Source organism: Seriola dumerili, unplaced genomic scaffold (assembly GCF_002260705.1).
Source record: "Seriola dumerili isolate Sdu_G_001 unplaced genomic scaffold, Sdu_1.0 BDQW01000003.1, whole genome shotgun sequence".
In the NCBI taxonomy this organism is placed as follows: Eukaryota; Metazoa; Chordata; class Actinopteri; order Carangiformes; family Carangidae; genus Seriola; species Seriola dumerili.
This window is the reverse complement of record NW_019174258.1, coordinates 2,193,999-2,205,597: the sequence shown is the minus strand read 5'-3', so window position 1 is coordinate 2,205,597 and position 11,599 is coordinate 2,193,999.

Sequence of the window (11,599 nt, the reverse complement as noted above, 5' to 3'; positions counted from 1 at the left end):
TACATCAGGAAACACTGGTGGAGGTTGAAGCCCAAGATGCAGTAGACTGAGTAATTTGCAGGTTTAGCTGTTGGCTTGCTGTGAACCCTGTCTGAACAGGTAGCTCCCTGCATCACTGCTTTATTATGTAAAACTAGACAAACAAACTAGAATATGCATACACATACACACACACACACACTCAAAGATAAGATCATAATGCAGTGGGTTCATCTGTATCTATGGGAGACTTTTCTGTGTTCCAGCAATGTCTTTCGTGTATTGCCCTCAGTGGAAGTTTCCATTATCTTGAGAAGGTTTGTTGCCTCGTTTCCACGCACGCCATTTTTAGACATGATACAGGAACTAGGTTAGAGAAGTTTCATAGGAAATACTTTCCCAACAAAAGAATGGCCATTTGCCATAACCGCATACCAGACTTTAGATAAATAAGCTCATATGTAATTCATAACACAAGAGCTTCCAGAGAAACAAAGAATAGACCCATGTGTAATTACCGGTCCTGCATTGTGAAACAGGAATTCAAAATTCTTGTCATAAGTCGTAGTCACAGGAAAAAATAACTCAGGCTGAACCAAATTTTCTGCATTCATGTCTTTGTTGCTACTAGCTGGCTTCAAGAGTTTGGATGATATCTAGGTAAATGACATTGTAACACACAGTGACACTGTAGTTGTATGGTTTGGTTTCACTTGCTATTTTAAATACAGCTACCCTGGATTCAAATATTAGCATTAAATATACCAGTTTACTGTGTATTTTAATATTATTCCACCAAATGCTTGCACAGGCCTGGTGCAGATGCTTAAGAGCAGTCATGCTATATACAATGGGAGAGGCTATTCTGTAATATGTATTTGTAAGATGTTATTTCATACGCAGCAAATGGAGTATGTCTGACACTGAAAAACTGTAACTGTTTCAAAAGCACCCTGAAAAGAGGTAGTTTCATCCAATGTGTGTGAGACGTGAATCCAAAGAGCGGTGCAGGCGGTCCTCTCATCAGTGACTGTTTAGTATGCTGCTGATCTTATTCTAGACCTCCTAGGTCTGCCAGACCTTATGCAATAAAACACCAAGGTTTGTATCATATGAGCATAGCAGGAATTATTGCACCAGGTAATATCACTCTGAATAAAACAAAAGGTACAAGCCTTTCATTTTCTTCCTCATCTTAAAACTTTCATCCCTTTCTTTTACTTTCATTCTCCATAGTTTTCATTTTCTGTTATCGCTACACTCTAGGGATTTTATATAGAATTCAGTTTCTTATCTGCTTCTCATCCTATACATTTCAACAGTTTTTTTTTCTTTTCTTCTTCTCCTTCTCTCCCTCCTCACTTTTTTCACTGGACTGTATCTGGTATTCCAATAATGCAATGAGCATTCAGACCACTGCAGACACAGTAAATTTCTTACACTGGCACCAGAGAAGAAGTCTGGGCCAGAGGAGCTCTCATAAATAATCTACTGACCCAGACTGTTTCCATACTCTGTCATCAGCTCTGCAACATGTCAGTCTGACCTAAGATGGATAAACAGAAAGACACAAAGCATCACACTGACAAATAGGTGGAAAGACCAGCTGGGTATGGGCACTTATATAAAAGAACGCGGTTACGTGATTTCACACATGCACTGAGGGGTCACTGTGGTGAGTGGAGATAATCAGTGGAACATTAAGCAGTCCCCAGCTGACAGGTGACAAGTGGAGGTGACAAGTGCATACATATGGCCACATGTACCCACAGAGATATAGAAAATTGAAAATGTCTACCTGAAGAACAACCGGGGACTATTTTAGGTATGTGAAGCATTTATCATAAAAGTATACACTATGTGGCCAAAAGAAATTAGAGCAAAGAACACTCATGTGATTGTTGCTGTGATAATGTCCTGGAAAGGCCCTCTGCAACATTTTGGAAACTGGCTGCAGCCACAAGAGCATTAGTAATGTTGCACGCTGATGTTGAGCGATAAGGCTTGGCTCACAGTCCAACTTGTCCCGAAGGTGTTGGATAGGGTTGAGGTCAGGACTCTGTGTGGGCTAGTAAATCCAGCCACACCAAAAACTACTTCTTTATGGATGACATTTTATACATGGGTTTGTTGCAACTCACACTATTGTTGAAAATGCAAATCTATACTGTAGCATTTAGATTTCCCTTAGAACTAATGGACGAAACCATAAGTACACAAATGTATGTGGAGGGGGGTGGAGGTTGGTGGTTAGTTGTTGGTTATGAGTGAAAGGAGCAGTAGAATGGGCTCACTTGACTGGAGTAAAGTGAACAGGGTAAGAGAGATAATAGAAGGAATCAGGAAAGGCAATGAACAGACGGGAGCCAAGAGGTGTGGCTGAGACAGAGTCAAGAGTGAAGAAATAGAGCAGAGTGAATGAAATAGCCTTGACTGTAATGTTTGCCAAGCTTTATATAGGATATTAAAGTGCCCGGGAAGGTTGAGCTATGTACTGGTTTATCAGGCATGACATTTTTCAGGAAGTGGTAGTTGAATCCAGTGCACACTGGGACAGACTAGTCACCAGGGAACATTGTGGATAAAGCCATTCTATTAGATTAGCTATCTGGTTCACACGCCATTAAAGCACACACTGTGTGTATGCGTCTTTGTGAGTGACACCAGAGAGAGAAAGAGAGAACACACTCAGCAGCAAATGGAGAAGGTCATCCTTAACAATACTCAACAGTGGTAAGAAAGGATGTATCAGCCTAGTGTGCCTCTCTAGTGTGTCTGTAATAGGACCCAAAGATGCTAGCCTGTCTGCAGCTGTGTGTCCCTGCTCAGTGGAGTGACTTAAGGACCCCATCGCTCCCTTTTCACCATTGTTAACCCTACAGGGGTGCCATGGGCACTTTGTCACAGTGAGTGATGTCATTGACTCCCAGCCCAACCCTCATTTCCAAATAAATACCCTGTCTGCTGTTTAGGAGCAGGACCTGGCGCGTGAGTGATTCAGCAAAACGTGACTGCTGTCAGTACAAATATTTGTTAGCGAGCGTTTCTCTGCGCAGATGGGGCCAGAGATTTGAGATGTATCAAGCATGAAGCAGCGGCCATGCATGAATATTAAAATACTGTTTGTGTATGTATACTGTGCGTGTGTGTGTGTGTGTGTGTGTGTGTGTGTGTGTGTGTGTCTGTGTGTGTGTGTGTGTCTGTGTGTGTGTGTGTGTGTGTGTGTGTATGTGTGTGTATATATATTTAGGTTGTCCTATATCTGTGTGGCTGCCCTATGGTAACCTGAATCGTATCATTTTCACCCTGGTGGTTTTCTTCTCTATAAGCCCTGTTGCCTTTGGGTGCAGGGCACTCACAACAGGTCTCATGAAATAATTATGTTGCTGCACTCTCACACACCTCTCTGTGTGTCTGGCTTCTATCCCAAAGCACTCTCTTATGTCTCTCTGAGTTGCTCTCACAGACAGTGGCAAGTCACATGGAGTGAATGTGTGACTTGACGTGCTGTAGTCTTCCTCTGCCAGTGACCCTTAGTTCAGCTTAGCTTAGCTGATACACACTCCACGCTTATGAATACCTACACATCCAAACACGCACGCACGAACAGGAGTGTGCCTGGCTGGGTGTAATGAGTTATCAGCATAATTCCACCTGGTCCATTAGCACCTTATCTACACCTTTTGTTTCTTGTTGTTTTGTTTTTTTTAACGTTTCAGATACATTTAATAATTTTATTTTATATTTCATAGTTTGGAAAAAACAGTTTCCTCTCACTGTTACTGTTTTTGCCATTTTTCCTGTTACAGCGTCATCATATACTTGTATATTGACATGAGTAACTGTAAAAATTATGACCATGATGATTATTTACTTTCTTACTTCCTTGATGTGCTCATAGAAGAAAAAGGTACATATAGACAGTTGGTGTATAGTAGTAGGTATAATATGCTATTCAGAAAAAGGCTGATTTGTAATGTGTGATTTTGGCTTATATAAATACAAGTGAATATATTTATACCCTGCATAGTGGCAGTGTTTCTAGATAGTTGAGTTAGAAATGACACTGTAGTTCTGCACTGTCTTAACATGTGCCAAAGATGGTGTGCACACGTGTAGGGGAAAGTATTTTTGTGTGATGAACCACACTGATGCACTTCATGCATGTGTGCACTGAGACTCTGCATATGGTGACTTTTACTCCTAAGGTCTAAAACTCACTCTCTGCTGCCCTCTTTTGTGCAAAGATGTTAAAAACAATATTGTCTGTCTATAGTCTTCACTTTACTTCAAGTGCTGTAGAGGAACATCTAAGCTAAGAATTTCGTGTGACACTGTCTTTTAGGAGACAGTTCACAATCCCAGACATCTGACAGCCTCATCGTTAATAACTATCTTTAATCCTACATCGCTGTTAATATTACAAAAAACACATTTGCTGCTCAATGCAACAGTCCTGACACACACACACACACACACACACACACACACACACACACACACACACACACACACACACACAAACACACACACAAACACACACACACACACACACACACACACACACAAACACACACACACAACACACAGGCAAATCCTTTTAAAATGGTGTAAATCCTCAAGGTCCAATCCTCAGGTTAATGAATGAGGTTTTGTTGGTGTCCCATCTGAAGGCTTGTGTTCTTGCTCACAACCCTCTAAATGTGTCTCATCTGTCCATGTGCTCCACAGGTTAGCAGATTAAAGAGAACAAAGCCCAGAATATGAGCCTACTGGCAACAGAGAGACACAAGCGATTGCCCCTGTCTCTGGGGCCCAGTCATCAGAAGCAGCATCACTGCCTCCATCTGTCTGAAGAACTGCACTCTCTGTCCTCTCTCACCCTCTCACACTCCATCTGGTCTCTTGTTTTCATGTGTGTGTGTTACCATGACCCTTATCACCATTAGGTGCAAGGGCCAATTACATTCAGACTGTCAGCACTGTGCTCTTGTGTATGTAGTTAAAGTAATACACACTTAAGACAGTCATGCAGACATGCTTTTGTGCCCATCAGCAATAGCGAGTGCAGTGCTCTGTTTTCTCACCAGGTGTGCTAATCTCTCTCCCCCTCTCCCTCAATCTCATTTGCTTTCATCTCTCCAAATACTGTTACCATGGTGACCTACTATTTCATCATAGGTGAGACCCAAATCTTCCCAATCTTGTGTCAGGTGAATAGATGGTCATACCAGCAGATTAACTACACTGGTGTTCCTGTCTCTTTGTTTACTTCCAGAAATTCAATTCAAACAGTGAAGTAAAAAAATCTCAGCTAATTCATCACAACAGTCATCAAACATAGCTGATGCTTCCGTGCCACGAGGAAGAGGTTTTGGCAGGAGATGAGGGGAGGCCTTATGATTTTTGGCAGCGCTGTGCAAGTGTGTGAGAGTGGATACAGAGCGAGGCTCTTAAGTGTCCTCCACTCGGTGTTGTTTCAGCTGGGTAGCCTCAGGGACAGCAGGGCGAGATCCAGAGGGGAAAATTTCAGTAACACAAAACACAAATAGAGACAGACAAATACAGAAAAATACTTAATTCCTACTGTCACTGATCATTTGTAAGACAATCCAAAAGTGTAGATATTAAATCATGAATCACTGTAGGTTTCAAGTAATAATATATAGGCCTATTCCTCATTAATCACAATCATCATCAGACACTTAAAAAGTCTTGAAGTTAATGACCTCATTCAAACTTGACGGACTGAAACAGGTGAAATTAGACAGCAAGTGGAAAAGCACTGTTGCACAGACATCAGCGTGCTTTGCCTTCATGTTGGTGTACGTCAGGTGTAACCCAGTCGGTGCAGACGTTTGTGTTTGTGTGGGCTCATGTGGGTAGCAAATCCCAAAAGTCTGCATGTGAGCTGTGTTGTATTTACGGCCTCAGCATGTGATAACAGGTAGAGTAGCATTTATGTTTTACTGGAACACGCAAATATGAAATAATAAAGTGGCTTTGACCTAGTATTAATACAGAGACTTAGGTCACAGCCGCCCTAGAACAACAGTTATTATTGTTGAATTTTTTCAGTGCAAACAATAGGATGATGCATTTGTAGGATTCATTTCATGTAATTTTATATTTGTAAGGTGTCTTGCTGAAATGATGTGTTTCCAGTTTCCATCACAGTGAGGTTTACAAGACATAGGAACTGAGAAAAATAATGTAATACTTTCAAAGCGCAGACATATTTGACAGCTGCACCACACATGCACTTTCTTGTCAGGACACAATTGAGTAAACTGATGTGCAAAAAGAGCTCCGCAGAAGACTGATTACAGCACAGTGGAAACTATGCAATACATATTTATCTACAGTAGGTGACTGCATGCCGTTACCCAGTAGATTAGAACAGCTGCAGTGTGTGTGTGTGTGTGTGTGTGTGGGTGTGTGTGTGTGTGTGTGTGCGCGCACGCGTATGTGGTTCTGTGTTTGACAGTGTATCATTAGCAGATAAAAGGTCAGACTTCTTGATCCCTCTCCTGAAAATCTATGAAGTCATGAAACCAGAATGAGTTCATTTGTCGTTAGTAATAGGCTTCCTGTGCTTTTCCTTCTGTGACGAGTCAAGATGTCTGCTATATACATTCTATCCACAGTTTTATAAGAATGGTGTTATCCATTAAATGCTTAGTGAGGAATACTGTACCTGTTTTAGTTAAAGTTCTGTAAACAAGATTTTGAACATAAGATAGCTAGCTTCTATGTAAATATATAGTGGAGTAATGGTGTCCTGAGCAGAGAACGAAGTCACTCCCCCTCTGTATGTATTGTTGAGTTAATCTGTTCTTTGTTTTGGTAGCCGGTCTGGCAGCACCTACATGTTAGTGCATGTACATGTGCATGTTAGTGTATGTGAGCCCCTCCTGTCCAACCCTTGGCCCTACCCATGTTTAAACACACAGGGACCGCCCCCACCCAAGATGGCTCAGTGCATTACCCAGTGTTCAGGTGAAAGCGACCTTCCAGAATTTCCTCCACTGAAGAAATTGTGTTTGTCTAAAAAGACCGCAGATAAAGACAGAAATAAGACCAGAGCACAGGAGGACTGGCCATGGGGACTAATTCCGGTTGGCGGTGGCCCGACAAAACATCTATGAAGTTTTACCAACTCTGTCAGTGTCATTCATGCAGCCGGTTCCAGCAGATGATTCCAAGCCTCAATTTCTTTCCCAGTCTGACCATGGAGCCAATACAGATCTGGCTTTACCAAGATGGAGCACTAGCTGCTAAAGGGCTCCAGCTTGACTTGGAACTGGCTTTTCTTCTCCTCGACGGGTAACTAAATTGATGGCTACATAATATTACATGTCTGTTTTCATTGTGACTGGCTACAGTAGACATGATAATGTTAGCTAACCTGCCGTTACTGATATTATGAATGTGTTCAGCAAATGTTGCTATTGCTAACTGGCTTACTGCCAGCATTCCTGTGGAGCATATCATAGCAATGCTAGCATGGGCTAATGGTTGTGGCTACATTTTTTTTTGTTGCCTCTCATGCACACAGGGTAACTTTATTCAGTTACGCCTCTTGTTGTGTGTTTATTGACCACTTTCACTGGGCATCGTTACACCTTGTTGAGGGGGTAGTTGTGGTCGACAAAGCATTTGTTTTGGTCTGCGATGCTGATGGTCTAGTGCGACATATAGTGGCATTGACGATCGTTTACACAAGCATGCACACATCTGTGAGTTATCTGAATAACTTTACTGAAGAAAACCTATAACAAATCTTTGAATCTGAAATGTTCCAATCCTGCAGGGCTCACCAGTCTACACCACTCTGGCCACTGATGGAAACTTTAGTCACCAATAACTTTTGACATGGCGTCACAGAGAAAAACTGAATTGTTGTACTTCTGAAGCCAATTAAATTAAGTTCAAGAACCCATTTGATTGCCTTAAATATGCACACAGCTATTTTTCTTACCATGTCTGTTTGATAATATATTTTACCTAAATGTAATTCTAACACATTTACTCACCTCCTCAGTTTTAACTACATCTCTCCAGAAAGTTCAAGAGAACCAATGACTTTGATTCCCTGCTAAAACAAAGACCTGCAGCTTTAAAGCAATTATATTTAACAGCTCAGCTGCAGAAAATTGGTTCATTTATTACAAAGTCAATGTCAGGTAAAGACATCTGAAAATATCAGAAAAGCACATCAGACAGCTAAAATCATCTACTTCTTCCTCCACCCTCACTTCTACCTTTTCTTTTATGATATTAAATGTATTTGTCAGGGGCTATGTACAAAAACTATTAATCTCAAGCAACAAGATTGTCTGTGTCTGGGCAGGTAGACAGTAACATCATAAAGTACAACAGAAACATCTCTGAGCTGTGACTTCCGTGCTGGAGAATATTCTTGGTTGTATAGTATACGAAGGGAAGTATAAAAATACCATTTTATAATTGTTTTTGGTAAGATTTTGACTTTTTGGCAGTGCACACTTCCTATGAGGTCCTTTCCTCATTTGTTAACAGTGATTATGTATATCACACTTCTGGTAAGACCTCCCTGAGAACAGTTTGCAGATTGCATTGTTAACATTCATTTTTAATTTCCTAAAATCACATGGCCACATTTGGAAGCCAATTAAAGTAATGAAGAATGTGGAGAAGATGGAGAAATTGCTAATACTTTTCTCACTTCTTCTTTTTCTAAAGGACATTTTACCTTTATATATGTAGTCAAAGAAACTTATATGTGCCCCTTACTTTTTTGTCATGGCTTTCTGTGGGATTGCATATAGCACAAGTACAAAATTTAAACAATTATATTATTGTAAAACAGTTAAAAAATATGTATATTCAAAATATAATAGGCATGTGGACAATGCTTCCTGTGTATGTGTACAGGAGGCAGACCTTTTTCTTTGTAAACCTAATATTAGCTGCCATGTGAATTACAACATGTAGTTTAGTCACACCAGTATTCCTTATTTGGAGACATCCTGCCCTGCTTGATAGGAGCTACAGCTTGATCAGACAACATCCATGAATTTATTTTGGCAAAGCGAACATCACTGTTTAACTGATATTCATACTGCACGTGGAGACAAATGAAGGTTATGCATGAGTTTGTCTGACTCTGGGTTAACAGGAAAAATAGTAAAATTCTCCAAAAACCGAACCTTCAAAAACCAAAGACCTGCAACTGCCCGTCTGTGAAAGGGTGGTTGGTAGTTGATGTTCTCAGCCTCATGATGGCAGCAGAGTGACATGACTGGGTTCTTTCCACAGTGCATGGGGAGACTTAACAAGGAAATAAATGAGCCTTTGAGCCCTCTGAGCCTTTGAGGAGTCTGGTAAAATTGCTGTATAAAAACGGTCTCATTGGTTTCCCCTACCCTCTCTCTCTCTCTCTCTCTCTCTCTCTCTCTTGCTCTCTGTGTCTTGAGGGGAGGGATTGTAAGGACTGCTGCCTATTAACGAGAGTCTGTGAGAGAGATGTGTTGAAGCGAGGCCAGCTCAGCTCTCGATCTGAAGAATGTGTTGGCATATACAAGGGGCGCCACTCAAATGGAACTTTAATTCATTTACACAAAAACCAGAACAATCGTAAAAACAGACCTCACTGCCGACAACTAACAGCTTAGGTAATAAAGGCTGGAACATAACTTCCTTTAACCTGAGAATTAACCTTTTATGGGCTTTTTTCTTTCAATATATTTTGCACACACTGAATAGGCGGATAACATGTCTTTCTGCGAGTGTGTGTATGCCTGTGTGCGGGGTTGTGTATGTGTGTCAGATGGTAGAGGTGGGCTGTGAATGAGCCTTTGATGCAGCCTGCCAAGTTTCCCCTGTGGACAGCAGCTGTTATGATAAACACGCTGTCTAGTAGCAACAGATCCTCCCAAGATGGTTCCCCACCCCTCCTCTCCACTCTCCTCTCCTACTTTCCCTCTCTTTTCTCCCAAGGCTGTGTTTAATGGAAGGGAAATGAAAACAATAGCCCTGCCAGTCTGTAGGCCAGCAACAGCTCTGCCAACCTGACAGTAAGTCAGGGAAGACAGACTGTGAGAGAAAGACTGCGATGTACCAAACATAGTCCAGACAGTGTTTTTCTATTTTTTTATAAAGGTGTTTCCACAGCGGGGTGAATGGAGGAGATTGATTGTGCATGACCATCTATATTATCTATCCAGCCAACCCAGAGAACACAGAGATGCGGCCTTATGGGTGTCTAACATGCTGGATGTACTGTTGATGGAAAAGCAACGTTTATCTTTTACACAAGCCGCCTTTGATGTGAGCCAGCGTTTCACCCAGAATGGCAACAGGGGTCACATGACTCACTGGAAATGATTAAACTTCCATTAGCTGGTCTATTTTTGTGTACTTTTTTCAGTCTAAAACACATATTTTTTTCCTGGGCTCGCTCTGATCTCTGATCACTCTGACAAAAATGTTATATACTGATCTGAAAAAAAGATTTTTAGAGCTGATGCTGTGATTTCACTCACACCAAATAGGGATGTTTTTTTCTTTTTCTTTCTTTCTTTTTTTTTTTTTTTTTATACAAAAAATGTCCTGGATCCTGTTATTTAGCTTGTAAATGGTAAATGCATTAAGTATTACAGTTACTAGGCTGTACTCACTGTAAACTGTATTTATGACTAAAATATTGAAGCTATTTTTAAATCTGTCATTTTACAGACTTTCATCCAAACTTTCCAAGGTCTATTTGGAAGGTTTGGGGATAATTTATGATTTAAACCAATATTGGCCTTTTCTGCTATTTATGCTAATTCTGCTATTAGAACAATCCAAATACAGTCAGAAAATCAAATGGGCAATACTTCCCTAAACATATGATCTAAATTCTGATTTAAATACTCCTTACATACAAATTCAGCCTGAAATTCCTGTTCAAATATATGAGGAATATATCAAAAAGATCTTAATAATTTTTTTTTTGTCACAAAGAGCAGCCAATAAGTAAAAAAAAAGACCCTCAAAGATGACGTGACCCTTTTTGAAACATTCTGTTTTTCTAGTATCTTTCTTAAATAAAGAGCACTAATCACTGTCATGTAGAAACAGGTAATAATGGTTTAAAATGTAATTGCTCTACTAAGACATTGTTTTGCATCACAATATTTGGTATTTCGTATTTTGATGACCTTACATACCATACAAGTACAAGGAAAGGGGTTTCTTAATTTATGCATTTGCTTATTACTTCAAACAATATCTGTGCCTAATTCAACTAAATAGACCCCACAAAAAAAACAAAAAAACAATAACACCATTACTGAACAAAAGTGAAGCATTACTAAAGGATTTCAAGCGTTTATGGCTGATGACATGTTCAGGTGGTCACAGTACACCCACACAAGGAATGCAAAGAAATTACTCAAGGCTGTCTTTTACTAATTCTCAGCCGCCCATGTTTACCCATCAAAGTGCTGTCAGGTCTTGTAAAATGATGTCATTCAGCTTTTGGTTTCCATGATCTTGGGCACTCCACAGTCATGTCCATGTTGTTGAGTGTTGGTGAGTGATGGTGCAGGAAGGGTTTGAGGACACATACACACACAGTGTGGACACGACAGGC